Genomic DNA, 21654 nt, shown 5'->3' with positions numbered 1-21654 from the left:
ACATAGAACTTGATGGACATCTTTTTGGAAAAAATACATTGATTAATTTCACATATTTTATTTGTACCCTGCCTCATTCCAAAAATGGATTTGAAACTGCTTTCAAAACTACATAAGGTAGACAAGATAAAGGTGAGAGGGTAAAAAAATCAGGGTGAGCAAATTAAGACGATGCCACAGTTGTCTTAAGGCCAACAAACGTTTGCCCTCAGATCCCACCATTTACTGAAGAAGGACCATGAGTAACATAAGATTCACATGCCTGAAAAAATAAAAGCAAACCAAGTGTTCTACTCAGAATAGCTTTTTCTTCTACTGGAATCTAGGAAAGTTCCCCCATTTGGTCTTCCTAAAGACTCTGTGATATAATGGTCAATAGCCATAGCTTTTTCACAGAATAAGGAGTGGGTGAGGGGGTTGGAGTGAATTAATTAACCCAGTTAATGTCTGGAAACCATTTCTTTTCTCTAGGAACTTCCCCACAAATCTTATTAATACATGTAGTTAGGTGGCCTTTAGTAAGATAGTTTCCTCCACAGTAATATGAAGGATTTATACTAAGATGGACTTCTCAGATGGGGTGCCCTGGGGTACCCAATATTGTGTCAGGAGGAGGGTGAAGCCACAGGGAAAAAGTGGCATGTGGGTTTTGCTTGAAGATTTTTATGACAAAACAATAATACAATTTTTAGTAAATGGATTGTGTTTGGAATCATTCTGGAAAATCAGATTTTTCTGGAAACAAACAGTTGAGCCTAAGTGTTTTATTTGGGGAAAATTTTCTGCCACTTGAATAGTTGTGAGAGGCACTTCTTCCCCTCATTAAAATACAGCACAGAAGTATGTAAAACCATAATTTCATTTATATGTTAGTGATTTGCTTTTAATTAATAGTTAACATGCCCGTTACTATGATTACTTTTCAAAAAGGAAAATTTGCCATTATAAAGCGAAAAATTAAAATTCTGCACAAATTATATGTGCCAGGAATAGTGCTTTATAAATACTTTCTCTGTTCTCCATACAATCCTGCAAGAAATTAGTTCCACTTTAACAATGGGGAAACTGGGGCTCAGAAAAAGTTGAATAAATTTGTCTGGATTCACGTAGCTAGCAAATGAATTGTTCAGCAGTCTGCATTTTATTCTGTTGCCTTGACAGGGTAGAATTAGTTTCAGGACACAGTTTGTAATTTGCACGTTTATTTTTATTTATCAGACACTGTGATGTTGACCATCAGGTATTATCCAGGATACAGCCCTTAGGAAATAGTCCTCACAGACGTGGGTGAGGATTATACACTTTGAGATGTACAGAGTTTAACAGCTATTACTCTATGATTTATTTGAGGGTGAGGCCTTTTTTTTTTTTTTTTAAGTAGGTCACTGATAATAAAGATTAAATAAAGCCAGCTCATGGTTTAGTTTTATGGCTTGTGATCCTATGAAGTTTTGGATCCTACTGAATGCCTTACCAGTCTTTGCAATATCAAGATAGTTATGGCAGAGTAATTTTGGAGCTGTAACTGACTTCGGAGGCTATTTAATCGGCAGGTTCCAAATTGTGCTCTGTAGACCTGAGAATCCTCTGGTGCCCCCACACAGCCCCAGTGGACGATGGAGCAGGATGGGTGGAGATGCCTCCGCGTATCACCCCCTACCTCCAGCTCAGCTAGCTCCTTGTTTTAGCGGTTTGTTTCTGCATCTAGGTAAATTTCTGGTGAAAGAAAGGATGCTACACCTAAAAAAAAAAAAAAAAAAAAAAAAGAATTAAGACAAAACAAATATTAAAAACCAGTTTGAAACTATTTGTAATCCAAGTCCTTTATTTTTCTTTAGGGGAGCAAACTTTGGCTCAGACAGGTGAAATGATTTGCCTGAGAACACAGAACGAGGCATGGCAGGGCTAAAGGTAAAACCCCAGTCTTCTAGGGGCTCCCAGTCTAGTGTTACAGCCACCGTTCCATATTGAATCTTGGAAGTTATGTGGACCCTCAGGTGGCTTGATGAGGGCTCTCTGTAGTTAGGAGAGAATATTCCTGAAGTTTAGCAGATTGCATTTACAGATATGAAACAAAGGTAAACGTTTTGTGCTTTGGATATGTTTTAATGTCTCATCCAAAATACCCTTATTTTGAACTAACTTAAGTTTTTCTTAACTTGAATGTTTTCTGTATCACAACTTTTAAGATTATCCTAGGACCCCTAATCCTATTTTTTGTAGAACTCTGCATGCAAAGAACATCCTCAGAAGAGTCTTAATTCCACATTTTAGGGCAGAATAACAAGTCACTTTTATACCAGCTCTGGTCAGTTGGTAGCGGTTGGCTGAAGTGCTTGTTTCAGTGGTTTTTGACAGCCTCTTTGGATTTAGCAGGAAAGAGTGTGATGGTCGATAGTGTCATGTGACATAGGCCCCCAAATCGGGGGCAGGGGGAGGGGGTCCAAGGGCTAGATATTATCATCTCTGTAAAGGGCACCTCTTCTCTTTGTGAACCTATAAGCATAACATATAAACTACATCTGTATTCCTTCCTAAACATTGTGTTGTTCATCTTGAAGGTGGAGTAGGGGGCTCTAAATACGGCAGAGGGAAAGATATAACACATGGAAGAAATTGGTCCTTTTTTTTTCCCCCACTGTTCCTGTTTCTTCAAGGATAGGAGGAGGAATAAAGGATCACATCTCTTGGTTTGTAGAGGACATGATAATTAGAGTAATGGTAGTTCATTTTTTGAAGAGAATGGCCCCAAATTGGTCATGCATATATGAAAATTATATTGAAATAGAAAACATTACTAGCAATTTTTTTTTTACCCCTTAGGATTTGCCTCAAAGGACACTCCAGAAATTGAACTGAGAAATCCCAAGGAAGCTGCCAGAGTGTCCCTGTGTATTCTTACTCTACATCGTGTAAAGGATCAGACAGATCAAATTAGTGGTTTCTGGTGAGTACACCTGCTGGTGTCCTTTTCTTCTTCACTTAAGGAAAATCTTAAATTTTCATTCTTATTAACCAAGATATCTGCTGTATAGACAATGTGTACCTGGTGTATGTTTATGTGGCATTATTAGTGGTACATACAACATAAGTCATTTTGAACCAACAATGTAAGTCCTTGTGTCTTTGTTCAGTTTACATCTTTGTGCCCCAAGAGGAAAAACTGCTGCTGCTATGTGAGCATCTTAGGAATTAAGAGACATATTTGCATATAATAATTGCATATTGCTTATGAATCTATCTCCTCCACCAAAAAAAAAAAAAAAAAAGGAAAACAGAAAGAAAAGAAAAAAAGAGGTCAGGTACGTTTCAATCAGAGTTGTTCAAAATTTTGGACGCAAGGAAGGGTCCTTTGTACAAGCTAGAGAAGATATTGGTATGTTCTTGAGCAATCTGTGTGCCTTCTCTAATTTCTGTTTCCTCATCTGTCATGTAAGGTAAAAATAGCTGTCATGTCCTACTCTCCAAATCATGGCAATCCAGTGAATTACAACATATGTAGATGTACTCTGACAACTAAATGCTTCTCCACAAATAGAGGGTATTATTGATCTGTGGGTGATAATCTTAGTATGTATGATATGGCAGGGATGGAGTACATAAAAGAAAGAGGCTACTTGTATCAGCTTCACCCAGAACCTTGGATGGCCAGCCCTCCCAGCTGCAGCCACAGCCCTCACATAGTCCTGAAAGGTAGAGGCAGCAGATCCCTGGATGTCAGGGAGGAGTTACTGGTGATATTGATTGCCCAGCAACTCCCCACTTCCCTCCCTCCCCACCTTCCCCCACCATTCTTTCTTTTCATTTCCTCTAGGCTGGGTTCTGGACTTAGCCCACAGAATTCAGGGGCTCAGATTGCCAAAAATGTCTAATTCTATATGTTTTTCTTTGCATAAAAGCATATTTATTAAAGGAAATTTGGAAATTAAAGAATACTATAAAATTACTTATAATTCGACGACCCAAAGATAGCTGCAGTTAACTTTATAGTATATTTATTCCTGTTTAGTTTTTTAAAATACTTCATACATATTCTAAAATATTTTTAACAAGGTTAACTTAATTGAGAACATGAAATAAGTATTCTAGCCAACAACTATGCTGTAATTTTTTTAGCCATTTCCATTACTGTTGAGCATTATGTTTGTAACATCACGTATAAACATATACTATTGTGTTCATTACATTATGCTATAAATCCTACTGTAGAGAACAGACCTGATTTAATTTTACTTGTGTCTCTTATTATTTTCTCAAGGTAAATTTCTATACATGGAGTTAATGAGAATGAACTATTTTTAATGACTCCTGCAAAGCTCTTGATGTTGTTAAAATGTCTTCCGGAAATGTATTAAATTATACTTGCCCTCCCATCTACTCCCACCCATTATATATGACAGTGTTCATCTCACTGCACACATACATGTACAGACTGAGTTCTATCACATTGAGAAGATTGAAAATCATAAATACTTCTACAGGAGCTCAGGAAATATAAGTCCATTCCCTCCCCTTGGCTCACCCCAGTCCTTACCAATACCAGTAGAAGAGTGTATCTCAGACCTGTTTATGGGGAAAAGCATATACGAGGCTTGCATTCATTCAGCTGGTATTTTTTACCACCACTTTTGTTCGTTTCTGTAATACGTGCTTCAGGAGAACAAAAGAAGATTCCTTCATTGTCTATGAGAAGCTTAATTCTGTTGGTGAGTCTAGACAAACAACAAACAAAAACACTCAATATTGGACAGCTCACTTCTCAAAACCTGTTTCTTCTTTAAAGTTAGAGGTGCAGTTCATCTGTATCTGAAGAGCATCTAAGGTGGTTTTCAGTAAAAATATGTGAGTAGGCAAGGTAGTAAAAACAACCAGGATATCTCAACTCAACTGTGAGCGATACGATGTGTTGTGTAACTTCCATTGTCTGGCAATGAACGCACATCAATTCTTTAGCAGAGAAAAGTTCCCCTGCATTAAACACTAGGAAAAATTTTCAAGTTAATGGTATTTTTTAATGTGAAAGTAAAGTAATAGGAAAATCCTTCAAGATAGCCTCTAAGGTTTCTTTTAGCTCTAATATCTATAACTCATAAGTAACAGGCTGAGGACTTCCAAAGCCAAGGAATAGTCAGCAGCCTTCACAGAGAGATTCATAGAATTGTGACCGGAATTTTAAAGTGATAATTTCTACAGATTAGTTCTAATCTTCATCCTCACCAATTGCCCCCCTAAACACATACAAACTGAAAGTCTGTGTTTGTACTGTTCATGAGTTTTAATCAGATTTTCAAACTTTGTAACAGACCAATACGTTCATGACTATTTAGCTGTCCTTCACTGCACCAGACATCTACCAGAACAAAACAAATTGACCCAACTACTGAGCTGCACTGAGTGGTGTCTGGGAGACTGGGCCACACTTTGGCAAGAAAGTCTGCCACTGGCCATTGGTGTCTCTCTGAGGTAGACTGTCCCTTGCATTTTAACAAGAGTAGATACTATGTAAATACTTGCTGGATCTCTCTCTACTCAGATTTTGTGCCACTTTGTAATATTGGTTTGTACTTAAAAGAAAAAAAAGTTACGTATATGTTGGAACAACTTCCAAAATCTAAAAGCATGAAGGAATTGTAACACCCCAGACTATGTCTAATCCCAATCTTGGGAAAAGGACACATTTTGACTATATTTCACACAGTTAAAAAGCCTCAGTTGAAAAGCCAATATATTGATCATTTGTCTCTCTCTGCGATTTGAATCATAAACATGAAGAAAAAAGCCACATAACCTAGAACATCATTTTTCTCATTATTTTCCCATTTTCTCTTTAAAATCTGCATTCCTTCCTCCTTTTCACTTCATATATTAGCTCTGCTGGTTTTTCCAGACTCTTTTTTTGTTCACTGTGGTAAAACATGCATAACATAAAATTTACCATTTTAACCCATTTTAGATATGCAGTTCAGAGACATTAAATACATTTTCATTGTTGTGCAAATATCACCACCATCTAGCTCCAGAACCTTCTTATCTTCCCAAAATGAAACTTTGTATCTATTAAATAAGTAACTCTCCATCAGCCCCCCTCCTCAGCTCCTGGCAGCCACCATTCTACTTTCTGGAAGGCAGCTACGCTCACCACTGTACCACCAATGCCCATTCTACTTTCTGTCTCTGTAACTTTGACTATTCCAGGTATTTCATATAAGTGGAATTATACAATATTTGTCCTTTAGGGTCTGATGTATTTCACTTAGCATAATGTCTTCAAAGTTCACCCATGTTGTAGCACGTGTCAGAATTTCCTTCCTTTTTAAGGCTGAATGTTCTATTTTGTGTATATACCACATTTTGTTTATCCATTCATGCACTGATGAACATACAGGTTATTTCCACCTCTGGGCTGTGTGTATAATACTGCTATGATCACAGGTGTACAAGTATCTGTTCACATCTCTGTTCTCAGTTCTTGTGGGTATATACCCAGTAGTGGAATTGGTGGATCATGTGATAATTCTATGTTTAAGTTTTTGAGGAACCGTCATACTGTTTTCCACAGCAGCTGCACCACTTTTTATTCCCACCAGCAATACATGAGGGTTCCAGTTTCTCCACATTCTTGCAAACACTTAACTTCTGTTTTGTTTTGTTTTTTAAATAATAGGTATGAAGTGGTATATCACTGTGGTTTTGATTTGCATCTTCCTAATGATTAGTGATGTTGAGCATCTTCTGCTTGTTGGCTATTTGTGTATCATCTTTGGAGAATTGTCTATTTAGCCCTTTGCCCATTTTTAAATTGATTGGTTTCCTTTGTTGTTGTTGCATTGTAGGAGTTCTTTATATACTCTGGATATTAATTCCTTAATATTTTGAGAGATCATTTTCTCCTATTTCATGGGTTGCCTTTCACTCTGCTGATAGGGTCTCCTTGGATTCACAAAAAGTTTTCATTTTGGTGTAGCCCAGTTTATCTGTTTTTTCTTTTGTTGCTTGTGTTTTTGGTGTCATATCCAAGAAATCAATGCCAAATCCAATGTCATGAAGCTTTTCCTCTATATTTTCTTCTAAGAGTTTTATAGTTTTAGCTCTTACACTTAGGTCTTTGATCCATTGTCAGTCAGTTTCTGTATATGGCATACGGTAAGGGTTAGGGTTCTTTCTAAAGAGGTACTTTTTAATCCCACCAAGTCTCAGGGAAGATATGTCAGTTAAGCAACTGGCACACATATTCACGCCAATGCTTATCTTCATCCACTTTCCTTTCTAGCATAGGCTTCGGTGGTTTCCCAACAGACAGGTGAGAAAAAGCTGAAGCAACTGGGGAACTAACATCTCAGCTGGCTCAGCTCTCATAACTAGGAAACAGCAGTGAGAGCAGTGAGGCAGTGGCTGGGATCAGCGAGCATTGTCACGTAAACATGCTTCATGAAATCTTCAACAAAAGAACAGCAAAGGTAGATAGCACTGTAGGCTGGGAAGAAAAAAAGCGAGCATGTGCATGTGTCTGTATGTGTGTTGTGTCTGTACATATATTTGGCAGCAGAGGGAAAGAGAGAGGTCACTCCACATTGAGTGTGACTATGAATTGGGCTCCATCAAATATTTATTTATTTATGTTCATACCAAAATAAATTTCTCTCAGCTGTTTCAGAGAAACACAACTAGATTAGCCACAATTACGTGGGCAAACTATGTTACCAAAACAGCCTAGTTCTGTGTTATGGTGGACAGAACCTAAAGTTGCTCACAGCGCAAAATGGGAAGGTCTGCCTTGTCTTCACTTGCAGAATCTTGAGAAGTAAGAAGAAACTAGCAGGCCACGTAAGCTGCCTCACCTAGTATCACCTGGACCAATGGTCTGCGCTGGACTGGCTGCCCTGATAGGCTTGGAGGTAGCACCACCGCACCAACATACCATAGTTGCAGGATTCTGCACATGAAGTGGATTCTCAGCATTAGAACCTGGTATTGGCAGTTGGGCATCCAAATCTCAAATTAGCATTAAATCTACTAAGACTCTGGCTTCAGGACCTATGAAAAACAAACTGTGACCCACTTCATCCCCTTGGTTTTCATAGGGACTGGTTTACAGGGATAAATTATTTGCTTATTTTTGTCATAAAAGGTGATTTGGAGAAAAAAGAAATAAAAAAGCCTCTTAAATTTTCTGATGTCAGGAGGGATAAGCGAAGCCATACTTTCTAAAAACTACAAGACTGGTATACTATATTTCCCTTGAAGCATTAAAGTCATTTCACGCTTTATTAACTCAAAAAATATCCAGCATTCCCCTGTGAGACTGGGAATAAATGACTAGCTTAAATCGGGGCGTTTTTACTGGTATGCTAGTTTTTCAATTGAAATATTAACTCCATAACAATGAAAGTACAGGCTGCATGAGACATGAACAGCAATTATGTCTCCAACAATAGTCCCAGGAGTTTAATATGCCTGAAAAATCATACACTTCCTGACACTTGAACATTTCATTCTAGATGCCCTAGGTTCAGTAAAACTCTGGAGATAAATTTTCTGTTCATTTCCATTCTTAAATTTCAGTCTATATTTCATGAGTTTCTTTAATATAGTTCTGCTTTCTGTGTAACTTTTATGGTCTGTGTAACTTTTATGTAAATTTCCAGCTAACTTTAACTGCCTAGTTAAATTATAGAGACTGGGAAAACTGGTTCTCCTTCCCTTCTCTCTCTCTTCTTCTCTTCCTTCTTTTAATAAATACCTTTCCTCAGAATAGAGCAACCTTTTTTCCCCACTATCTGCAAATTCTACCTCAAAAAATTAGAAATTTAGCATTTCAATAATTTGTAATTGACAAACTCTCTTCGTTTCCCTAGTTCAAACCAAATATTACTACATTTTGTTCAAGTGGTAAATACCTGGTAAAAAGTAGTTTGTGTCTGCGTGTGTATGTGTGTGTGTGTGTGTGTGTTATTTAAACAAGGATTAAAGCAAACAGCTAATCAGACAGTAGCATTGCCCTATTCCTATATGTTACTCTGGGGTACTTATTAACCAAGGCAATTGCATTTGAAAACCAGAGATATTAAATGAGAATTTAAGATGAGAAAAAGAAAATAATAATTAAGAAAAAGAAAAGTTGAAAGAAATGTGAATCAGGAGGAAAGATAGCAGGCGGCAGTGATGGTAGTGATTTTTTTTTCCCACTAAGACCAGAGGTCCCAGGGCTGCTTCCCCACCTTATCCCCTCTTGCCCCCTGTGTGGCAAGATAGATGAGTGAGTGACACCACTGGATCGAGAAACTTGGAGATTTCTTATTTCTATTTTACTATATTCAGTATCAGATTAGTCTGTAATTTCTCTTCCAAGTCTTCAAGACCCACTGCCGCATGGTAGAGAACTGCCCAGGAGCAGAGCAATACCACGGAGAAAAGGACCCTGTCCCAGAGTGTGAGCTCAAGCACTGTAACACTCAGCCTTTTATAAAACCTGCACATAGGAGAGCGTTTGGAAAGTGCTCTCTTTGTGCTTATTTCCTTGTAGCATAAAATGTCTGCCAAATCCCTGAGGCAATATAATAGAAACTAAGCATATTGGTGCAGGCAAAAAAAAAAAAAAAAATCATGGAAGTTCTCCAGCTGCCTGACCGGTGCCTGCTTACCAATAAGAATCTAAAGAGACTTAGCTGTCTTCCATCAATAGTTGGTGGGACCTTTCCCCTTGACACTGCTGGTGCCTGAGCTGTGTATTAGAAATGCCAGCTCCAATACCAAAAGTGACCTAACTGTCCTTTGGTGGGCTCCTTCTGGTGCTGCAGACAGACTGCTGGACAATGCTTAGTATGACTCTTTGTACGCTGTTCCTAGGTGCCAGTAAACCACAAAAGTTAAATATAACTAGATAAATAGAAATAGAAAAAAAATGTCCAAAGCAATTTATCCCACCCTGTTTCTTATAAAAGACAGTTCTTACTCATTGGTTCTTTCATTCATTTATCCCTTTACTGAAGCATTTCTTCATTCAGGGCTATTCACTGGGGATACCAAAATAAAAGTCCCTGCCTTTGAAAAGCTTCAATTATAGCTAATGAGATAAGCATTGTTTTAATTTTTCTAATACAGTTCAAACAGTATAGAATAAAGTGGAATTAGACTAAAATATCTAAAATCACTTCACAGGAGAAAATGAATTTTAATTTTTCTGTTATTAAGAGACCTCTCTCAGATGACCCCATTTCTAATACAGTCCAAGTTTTTACAATAAAGAATTAAGCTACCGGGTGTCAGGGTTTAACTTTAGCCATATTTTTGCTAGAAGGACCTGTTTTTTGTTTTTTTTTTTCACTTTTTTCTTTATTGAAGTGTAATTGATTTACAATGTTAGTTTCAGGTGTACAGCAAAGCAGTTCAGTTATATATATACATATACATATAATTTCAGATTCTTTTCTATTATAGCTTATTCTAAGACATTGAATATAGCTCCCTGTGCTATACAGTAGGTCCTTCTTGTTTATCTATTTTACATATAGTAATGTGTATCTGTTAATTCCAAATTTATCCCTCCCCTGCTTCCCCTTTGGTAACTATAGTTTGTTTTCTGTGGAAGAATCTTCTCTTTAAACTATCATTTTCGTTTCTCCCTATATTCTTCATCATCATAATAAAAACCAGACATAACCTGAGGAAGAACAAAGCTAGAAAGCTAATACAGGGAGAATAACATTTAACTATTTAATGAATAAAAAGAAAATATAATTTTGGGGTTAGTTTAAAGTTGCATGAATGCATATTGTCTTTGCTTCCCACTGGAAGGTTTATTTCCTTTTATATTTTTTCTCACAGAGAGTCTATTATAGTCATTGTTGTAATCTTTGAAAATGTTTTTAACTTCAAAAATACCTGGCATTCAACTTAAAATTTGTAGAAGAAGGTAACCCATGGCTTATTCAATGTTGAGAGTATTTCTGGACAAATGCTCTTTCATTATAACTACTGCTTTGGGATACTTAATGAAATACAAGGACATCAACATTAAACAGGATCTGGTTTTTTTCTGTGGTAGCAGATATTGTTTCATAGCCAGAACTGAAATGACTAATGTTAACCAAACAAAATCAGAAGGTCACACCTAAAACTGAAGCTAATGTTTGACTATGTCATTCCATTTCAGAGTCTTTGTTTCTGAACAGGCAATTTGTCATTTTCTTACAAAGAGACCTATGATATTCTTGTATACTACTATTTGACATACCACCAGGAGGTAAATAACAGAACATATCCTGTAAAGCATGTACTGATGTAGACATGGCATAGTAATGATAAATCCTACTAGTACCATATAGCTACTACTTGCAAATATAGTTTGAATTTGAGGGAAAAGAAAGGCATTTACACACCATCGTAAAGACTGTAAGCTACTACTCTTCATATCTGGATCTCGACTATACTTCGACTGTCCAGACTTTGTTTTGTCTTGAATATAAAGCAGACTCTAGTGCCCAGTAGAAGTTAAACTAGAGGCTATCACCCCAAAGAGAAGTCTCCTTTATTAGATTAGAATTTCAATTTTATCACTGTCTAATTGTGATTTGGAGCTTAAGCACATGATCATCCAGTTTCTCCATCAAGAAAAAAGGCCTGCTACTTTGGCATAGTATTGTAAGTATATATATATATATATATATATCTCCATACGTAGGGAAGGTATAAACAGGAAAGACATTTGTAGAGAGATCAATTTTTCAACAACTTGAATCATACTCTGGATGACACAGGGGACTTCCTATCTAAAGTAACTCTATTATAAATCCCTTTGCAAATTAAAGAATGTTTTTATAATAAAAATAACCATCCATCAAACTACCAGTTTGTATATTCAAATACTGGCACATAAGATTTTTTCTAAGAATATTATTCTCAGGTAACTTTCTTAAACTTGGGGTGGTAACTTCAATACATCATAGTTGACAAACAATGTTTACTACTACATTCAGTGGGTAGACACAAAGCATTAGTGTAGGTATACTAAGTAGTAATAAAAAGAATACAATACTTACAGAATTGAACAAATATCAAGTGTTGCTTTTTGCATAATCATTAGCTTTAAAAATGCATCATTATAACCACACATTTCACATATACAGTGTCTTAAAGCACTTTCCTATGTAAATATGAAAGGTGATAGCTATAGAAGTTCCCTTCCGGTTTGTCCACAAAAATCTAGGAGTAAATTCCCTCCGATTGTTTAGCTTTAACAATTATTTTATCAGCAGAAAATCAATTTCAAGCAGAAAATTCTGTTATCAAGCAGGACACGTATTCCTCGCAGTGATGCATTGAGACAGTGATTAGCACCACCACTGGTCTCTTTCTGCAAATGAGGATGATGAGGAAGAAGTCTTTAAATAACTTACCCAACATCATACAACTATACAGTTAAAGAGCTGGGGCTCAAACCTAGGAACTCTGACCCTAGAGCAGGGGTCTTTTGCTATAAAGGGTCAGACAGTAAATATTTTAGGTTTTGTAGACCGTACTGTCCCTGCTGCAGCATTTTCAGCCCTGCCACTGTCGCATGAACGCCATGGACAGCAGGTAAACAAACGGGCATGGCTGTGTTCCAACACAACGTTATAAGAACAGCCACAGGGTTCCATTTGTCCCTCTGGCTGGAGTTTGAGGGCCCACGTTTTAAATTTCATCTCACTGAGATGTCATGAAAAATCAAATCCTTAAGGTGACTTATACACATAATAGGTGCTCAGAAACGGCACCTATAATTAACTCAAGAGTTTTTAAACCATACATTACAGAAACTATTTGTGAGAGATTATTTCTCGTCCATCTCCTTCCCTTCATGGAGGATTGCATTTAAGTCATCTCTTCTCTTTTAGTGCTGCTCTCTTCTTAGCATATAAGTACACTCTGCAGCCACTTTTCCCAAAATACTAAACATGCTGTGGAACACTGTCCTCCTCTGAAATCATGTCACTGTGCTAAGTGATGGCAGTCAGCAGTGTCTGGCTCATAAAGATGCTCAATAAAATGGATTTTGATTTTCATGATTTCAGTTCATTCATTCCATTACAACATCATTGGGTAAGTACTACATTTGCAATGATGCACTATATGATCTTGTAGTTTTAAGTGTAGGAGGATAAGAAGAGCTTCACTCCTCCAGAATTTTCATCTGTCTCTAAATATAATTAAACCAGACATGTGCAGATTTTCAGTCCTTGTCCACCTGTTATAGCTGGGTCACTCCTTGGGTTCTGTTTTGACTCATGGTCAATTGCTGCTTGTGTATTTTACTAAGCTACTGTCATAGCTTTGGCACTCAATGAAATGTTTGTTCAAAGAACATATATGACCTCCTAGGGCGAAATAATCTTATGTGGCTGCCCATCTTTGCTCATGGTGTTAGCTCTGCTCTCTCTCCTCTCCCTCCTTCTCTGTCACCCTTGCCAGACTAGGAGCCCCAAGGACTATGCAGTAGTCACCAATGTATTGCCAAGCACCTAGCAAGGCCTGGCATACAGCAGTGTTCAGTTAGTGCAATCAGCAAGTGTTTGAATGAATGAGTGAATAAATGAATGAATGCATACACAAATATTGTTTGATCATCCATTTCATCAGATCATTGCCTTTTGCCTAAGAGGTTCAGAAGTGATTTTAGCATCAGTGAATTGACTGTGTGCCGGGAGCACATTTTCAGTGATCGTTCATAGTATGTCTTTAAAAAGAAAAACTGAATCTTGAGTAAAATTTTCTACATTATTAAAGAACCAGTGACAAAAAGCAGATTGTCAGCAGTTTTCACATGTCCATGAAGCAGAGGGGTCTGAATCTAAATGAGGCACTTCTATAGCTTGGCAGATCTTTAGCCTGATTTCAAAAGCGGTGTTTGTGTGACCCAGGCCTGTTGGTTTGCTGGATGACAAATGAATTTGACAGTAGAATTAGTCTTATAGGGCTTTATGGTGGTGGTTGTTTACTTTGAAAAATTAAATCGATGGGTTTTCAACCAAGTTAAATGAGTAGTTTGGCATCAAAGAAATACTACCTTGGACCTTTGAAAAATCTTGCACATTTCTCAGCATTTGACAGCAAGAGCCAGATCAAGAAACCAAGCCCATGCTGGGGGTGGAGAGTGTAACAACTTCTCTTATTACTTAATTAGTACCTCCCATGTGCAAGTATATGATCTATGTATAACTCTAAGGTAGTCAGACTCGATCAGTAATTCAGAGCAGGGAGCAAATTTTTCCCCTGGGAGGACTTTTTGGTTGTCATATGTTGGAAGTGGGGGTGGGCATCTAATCAGTAGAGAGCCAGGATGATCTGAAACATCCCATGGTGCACAGGACAGGGCCCCCTCCCCTCAGCAAAGAATTACTACCCCCAAAATGTCAGCAGGGAACGAAGTTGAGAAAGTTTGACACCTGAGGTTCCTTTGCAGCTCAAATTCTGAGATTTTAGGAAATTAGATTCTGTATGTGAAAGAATTTTATAAATTGCAAAACACTGCATAAATTCAAGCTGCTATTATGATACAAGTCATCGCTGTTTCTCCTTCTCTTTCTCCTCCCTGGCATCGGTCTGCCAGTCAGCCTTTCATCCTCACCAGATCCCTGGAAGGTGTAGGTCACAGGAGCCCAGACAAGGGGTGAAACGAGATGCCATCCTTCTGCTAGTTCACAGTTTGGGAAAACCTTAATCCAGGAGGCAGAGGTGGCCAAATTTGTGGGGTTCATTTTTTTCAGCACTACCCCATCAACCTGTTGAGAAAAAATATGTGTGTAATGCTTATTTAAAGGGAACCAGATAACAGATTCCCAGTGGTATTTGTGTACTGCCAAACCCCCACTGAAAACTCCCCTGTGCCGCTCCTTTTGGGCAGGTGATTTTACCTTCTCCTGGTGCACAGCCAGGGCCCTGGGAACCCACAGCCAAATGCCTCATTTTCAGGGATGTGTTGATAGAAATGCCTGAGAAAAGTGAGCCTCATGGCTTTGCATATGTTTATCAAACAGTCATTCACTGAATGATGTCCTTTGCTATAACAAAATCTGACTCTTGAAGTGTCATTAAGAATGAACTCTTCTCAGATTAGCCAGGAACTGACAGAAGATGTGGCCTAGGATGTCATTATTCTAGTGCCTCCTGAGCTTTTCAGGATTCCCCCTAAATGGAAGGGAGTCATGGGAGGATTTTTGTGTGTCCCAGACACCATGCCTGCAAATAGCTGAAGGTTGTCGGCTGAGATAGAAAGAAAAAGAGCGCAGTTCCGGTCTTCAGCTTATTGTTTGGGCCCACAGGTAAATTCCAGGTCTTCTGCCTCCATTTTGTTAGAACTCCTTTCAACATGTTCACAGCCCGAGGTAACAGAAATGTCCCCATCCCAGAGCCTGCCGGTGGGGGCAGTGTTCTCTCTGCTGTTTACTCTAGTGGGCGGTGGTAACTTGGCGCAGGGCAGTAAGATAACCGCTCTGGGTGAGGCCAAACCTTGGAAACGTTTTGCAGAAGCTGATCTTTGATTCTTTCCCCCCTGACGTGTAGCATTAAATGCCATTTAATCCTGGAACCAGTCCTCTGAAATGGGTGGTTTTATTACTAAAACCATCTTAGAGATGTGGACCTGGAGCCTCATATGACACACCTAGTAAGTCTTGATCTGAACTCCAAAGTCTTCGCTTTTAACCAATATGGGAAGTATTTTATGTACCTGTACATTCTGTATGCTAGGTTGTGACTAAGAAGTGACTGTTAGTAAAGACAAACATTTTATGGTATACATAAAGGACACAGAAGTAGAAATCTAACTGTACACAGAGACAGAATTACCTCTTGGATAAATACATTCTAAAACCTTCCAACTGAATTAAATTCCAGCTAGTGCTGGAAGACACTGCTTGACACTGCATATTATCTTCAAACTGCAATGTGTCTGTTGGTCAGCAAATAAAACTCTCCGAAGAATTCCAAATTGCACATTAATCTCACACACGCACGCACGCACGCACACACGCACCCAGAGCTGTGAACCAAAGTTAACTGTTGGTCTGCATAATTCTAGAGTAAACTCATGTCTGTTTTTGATCCTAGGTAAAGACTGGTTGGTACACATTGTAAATATTTCCCAGTACAGACTTATCCCTTGCCCTCTAAAATTGCCCAGTTCAAAGTTAAAATCCTACTGAAAGGTACTCTGAGCCAGTACTAAGAAGAGGATTCAAATCCTTGAGGATTTCTGTTCTAAGTCTGAGTTAACCCTGAAATATTATTTTACCCCAACAAGCTCAAACTCGACCTAAAACAAAGACAACAAAAATTCTAGCTAATAGTTCAGAATAATAATAGCTTGACTTGAAAGTATTTTCCTCTGTTTTATATGCCAAAGAGTGAATAAATGATTTGTTTCGAATAGATTGCTATGTTTGTTTAATGCTAGCAGCCTTCAGTGAAGACTAATGCGTTTTTAGCGTGCGCAAGAATGGCTCCGTGTTGGGAGGGTCCTGCCCCAGGGGAACTGGCATCCAGGTAGATGACTGGACTTCTTGAATCCAGTGCAGCAAGTCTCTTCAGGTTCTTCCTGGAAGAGCCTCTGCAAACTGCTTTAGCCAAGGGTTAGGTGAGAAATAGGTTTACACTTGGATGCCTGAGCTGTATCACCAGTGGAGAATCACCCTGCCAGACAGCTTACCTGCTATGAACGGAATCTGGGAGACTCTGATACGCCAGTCTACACCAGAACACACAGGCTGGACTGCTCATTCTGACCAGTTTAAAGTTGGCTGGGGTAACCTCTTGCTTGTTTCCTTGTAAACACAAGAATCCTACATAGGGGCAAGATTCTTGCCTCAAATTCATATATCTTTTTCTTTTTCAAGTTTCTTGAGCACTTGGTGCTGGGTCCTGCACTAGGAGCTTTACATGGATTATTTCAGCCCTCTGGTAAGAATCGCTTAGGGGCAGCTGTGGTACAAACTCTAAGCCACACTGTCAGGGTTCAAGAAAGCTCTGTGAGGACGAGGTCCACTGGTATCTGGCACATAGTAGGTGCTCAGTAAATATTTGCAGAATGAATGAATAAATGAGCACAAATGCTTCTGTCTCTTTTTAAAATCTTAAGAAATTATTGTTCACATATAAGTATTAGAGCTGAGCCAACAACCTTCACCAGATCTTCTTGTAGGTCTCATAAATTTGACCACATAGTTAAGTGGAAAACAGCTTAGAATAAGGGAGGGGGGAAGGCAGCTCAAGAAGACTCTTTAATATATGTTAGAATTTTTAAATTGGTCCTGAAATTAAGTCACTGCTCAGCACAGGATACAGAGGGAAAAGTGACTGTAATACTTAGCAATAGGAATCTCTGTTATTTAGTCTCACTGACGTGCTCTGCACATCTCCTGGAGCAGAGGTCAGCACACTTTTCTATACCTGGCCAGATAGTAAGTATTTTAGCCTTTATGGGCCATACACTCTGTCTGAACTAGTCAACTCTGCCATTGCAGTGCAAAAGGAGCCATCTTAAAAAACAAAAAGAATATGGCTGTGTTCCAATAAAACTTTATTTACAAAAACAAATAACAGGCTACATTTGGCTCATGGCATAGTTTGCCAAGCCCTGGTCTAAAGCATGTCTAACTGTAATAAATCTTCTGTTCCATCTCTGAAAGAGGGTCATGCAGCTAATGCTGCATAGTTCCCTTTTTTAAGACATTAAGCACACCATATATCTTTTACATATCTAAGCCTTTGGCCTTGAAAACTCATTAAACAGCACACCATGAAATTTATTTAACTGTTATCTTAGACATAAAGAGAAAGGAGTTTGTAGATCATAAGATTTTCTTGAATGTGTTAAACTGACACAATGTACCATTTTTTAATGGCCTCAAATGAAATCTTAATTTTATGGAATCTTATTTTTATTCTTTTTGCATCTCTGAGCCTTCTCATCCTCTCTTTTTTGTATGTTGTGTGTGTGTATATGTTAAAATATACATAACAAGATTACTCCAGTTTTAAGTGTACAGTTCAAAGTACATTCATACCAGTGTGCAACCATTACTACCATCCATCTTCAGAACTTTCTCATCATCCCTCACTGAAACTCCATAAAACACTTAATTCCCCATTCTCCCTCCCCCCAACTCCTGGCAGCCACCATTCTACTTTTTATCTCTATGAATTTGACTATTTAAAATATTTCTCCTTTTGTGTCTGGCTTATTTCTCTTAGGATGCCTTCATGGTTCATTCATGCTGCAGCATGGGTCAGAATTTCTTTTCTTTTTAAGGTTGAATAATGTTCCATTGAGTACACATGCCACATTCTGTTTGTCCACTCATGTGTCAATGGGCTTTTGGGTTGTTTCTACCTTTTGGCTACTATGAATAATAATGTTATGATCACTGGTATACAAGTATGTTTGATTCGTTGTTTTCAATTCTTTTGGGAATGTACCTAGTAGTGGAATTGGTGGATCATATGATAGTTGTTAAGTTTTTGAGGAATCACTATACAGTTTTCCACAGTAGCTGCACCATTTTACATTCCTGCCAATAATGTGCAAGGTTTCCAGTTTTTCCACATTCTTGCCAACACTTGTTTTGGGTTTTTTTTGTTTGTTTGTTTATTTGGTTGGTTGGTTGGTTAAAACAGAATGCTAATGGATGTAAAGTGGTATCTCATTGTGGGTCTCACTTTTTTTATGTCAGTGTTTGTAGTTAGTGTAAAAAATAGTTCATTTAGACACTACATTAATCTGTGTCTCATCTCGTGCAAGTTATATACATATTTTTTACATATATGTACATTTATTCCTCTCCTAGCTCCAAAATTATGTGAGATGGCTTCTAAGGATATGAAAACAATAAGATAAATAATATTTAAGTAGCTAAATTCATTGCATTGTGGATATAGAAGACTAAAAAAATGAATCCATAGCCAAAATTGGATGAACCCGAGAGTGTTGTAATGTCCTATATAATTACAAAAATTAAAGCAATAAATTCAATCCTGAACCTCCTAGTGGCCAAAGAAAGAAGGGAAAGAGGGCCAGTAACATGATTCATTTATTCTAGATGATGAAAGCTCAGGAACAACGCTTTTCTTGGTTCACAGATGTAAGAAATGAGCTATAACTATTTTTAAACAGATGATTATGTTACACCAGCAGATTGCAGGCTGAAAGCAAACAATTTTTGGTAAACTTAATGATATTGGAATTGGGAATGACTCCCCTAGCCTGATCATTATAAAGCTTTTTTTTGTGTGTTAAATGGTAGTTTCAAAGTACAATTAGGAAAATAAAAAGTCAATTCCACATATCTCAGCAGAGCAATAACGTCTATTCCTTTGGACTTTAGTCACTACGTAATGTCATACAACACGTAAGATCTTGAACTGCCTCATACGCGTTTATATATGTACCTGGCATGTCCTTTCCAGGTCACAGATTATAAATGCATATGTTATTTGTACAAATAATCTTCTTAAGAATATACCCTTATCTTCCTTTTGGAAGGAGGGAAAGCTCTTCATGTTCAAATCTGATATTGAAATTTCTGCTTCAACATGAAACTACAGGAATTAATGTATTATTTTCAAATTTATACCAGAAAAAAGACTTCATGATGACTGGATATGTTGTCAAACCAGCTTTCAAGCAGTTGAAGAGCAAAGAAAATTAAAAATAAGAATAGAAGCCATATCAAACAGATGTTTTTAAAGAACTGAGAAAGTGTCAAAATTACTTGAAAATGGAAAGAACTGGTCTGAAGTTTTACCAGAAGTTAGGATGAAAGATAAGAATAACTGGCATTTCTTGAGCATTTACCATGTTCTAGGCACTGTTCAGAGTGCTTTGTATTAACTCACTCTTCTAAACAAAGTTATTACCTAATGATCATTCCGGTTTTATAGATAGGGAAACTGAGGCATGGGGCAGCTAAGTATCCCTGCTCCAGGTCATACAACCAGGAAGTGTTAGATGTAGGATTCACACATAACCATGCATTCTGGCTCCAGTGGCCACTCACTTACCATTAAGCTGTACTGCCCTTTGATGTTACAGCAAATGAACCAAAGAAGTATTACCAGTGGGCAAAGTAACATCTCAGATTTCTGTTGTGTCCCTATAATTTCTTTTTTAGGGTTTTTGTTTGGTTTTTTTTTTTTTTTTTTTTTTGGTGATAAAACTTACCTTAATTGTCCTTGACATTTCTCTTAATATCCTTGTATAGAATTATTAAAGATAAGTGATTAAAAAAATGAAAAAAGTTGAATGATAAAACCTTATGCGGCTACTATAAATTAAGGTTTTACAGTGTTAAGAACATGGGGAAAATGTTTATAAAATGAATTAAGGAGCAGGATGTAAATTTATTGGAAGCCCAGCTTCCCCACCCCACCGCCTGCCTGAACTATTAAAAGAAAGATGGAAAAGTTTAAATGTGGCTGTCACTGGGTAGGAGAGTTAAAAATAACTCCTTTTCTTATTTTTCTTAATTTTCCATAAAATTTACTTGAATACTTTTAAAGTCCAAAAAAAATGAAATAAACTTCATGTTTTAAAAAGCCAATCAGAGCTGTTCTTTACAAAAGCATGATACCAAGTTCTTAGTGATAATCTTATTGTATAATTTAAAATCATTTCCACTCAGCCCCATGCTGTATGAGTGAAGGTGGCACGGTTCAGAATTGCACTGTTGTGTGTAGCTATTTAATTTTAAAATAAAGTGAAAATTTCTGCAATAGTCACATTTCAAGTATTCAGTAGCCACGAGTGGCTAGTAACAGCTTTACCATCATCACTGAAAGTTCTACTGCACAGCACTGGTTTGGAAGAAAGAACACAAAATTTGGAGCCAGATGACGTGGAATCAAGTCCTGATACGAGCCAGTACTTGGTGTGAGAAATGGACGATTTACTCAACCTGAGTCTATCTCCTCATAGACAAATTGGGACTAATGATAATGTCACTTACCATGAAAGGAGATTAAGAAGATCAAGTAAGATAATGCATGTAACAGTTTTCTGAAAACCATACTGTGCTTTACCAGGTAGTTGCTGCTTCATAAATCCCCCAGTTTGATCTTAATCTAGCTCTTTGTGCACTGATTCCACATCCATGAATGATTCATACCAAGAATTATGCTGAATGACACCATAAAAATCACACTTACCAGCTCTTAGCACAGTTCCTAGGACAAGTCTTTGGTAATGTAGATGTTTCATCTCTTGTAAAAAGCCTCGGCACACAGCTCTGTATCTTCTGTAATAACACCTCAGTTTTTTACTTAACAATGTAAATACATTGCCCTATTTCCATTCCTAAATGAAAAAGACTGTCTTAAAAAAGAAAGCAAACAAATAGGCTTTGTCTGCCAAAGAAATAAATGGGGCAAAATGCTATAATTTAAAAGGAAATCAATCTGAGTTGACAGTGCAGGAATTAAGCAAAAGATGTTGCCAACTGCTGGAAGAACATGAGGTTTTCACTGACAATTACAGCTGGTTCTCTATGTTTCAAAGCTGTTGGGATACTGATTAAGCGGAAGTACTTGCTTATTCTGATTTTTTTTTTCTCCCAAGTCACTTCTGGTTTTTCCTGCAAAACAACTTGCTTAATTTAGACTGTTTTAACGCTGCATATCCAGAGC

General features: G+C 37.6%; 1 protein-coding gene and 1 long non-coding RNA gene across 10 annotated transcripts in view; one reads left to right on the top strand and one right to left on the bottom strand.

Moving 5' to 3' along the window:
• The window catches only part of RBM47 (RNA binding motif protein 47), a 214140-nt gene that overhangs the window by 180300 nt on the left and 12186 nt on the right, over positions 1-21654 (top strand). For 8 of the 9 annotated variants that reach the window (XM_032496501.1, XM_032496492.1, XM_032496510.1 and 5 more), the window contains one exon: positions 2824-2947. The gene's annotated coding sequence lies outside the window, so the exon portion shown is untranslated. Of the gene's footprint in view, positions 1-1838; positions 1912-2823; positions 2948-21654 lie in introns of all 9 variants that reach the window. The other variant, XM_032496527.1, reaches the window with a different exon arrangement.
• On the bottom strand, positions 1528-21568 carry LOC116668610. The gene is made up of 3 exons (XR_004325831.1): positions 21178-21568; positions 4535-4712; positions 1528-1740 (listed from the first exon to the last, which is right to left on the bottom strand). It is a non-coding gene; the product is annotated as an uncharacterized LOC116668610 (long non-coding RNA).

This window comes from Camelus ferus, chromosome 2 (genome assembly GCF_009834535.1).
Source record: "Camelus ferus isolate YT-003-E chromosome 2, BCGSAC_Cfer_1.0, whole genome shotgun sequence".
Classification (NCBI taxonomy): Eukaryota; Metazoa; Chordata; class Mammalia; order Artiodactyla; family Camelidae; genus Camelus; species Camelus ferus.
Note: the sequence above shows the minus strand (reverse complement) of the source record. Positions and strands in the feature narration are given on the sequence as shown.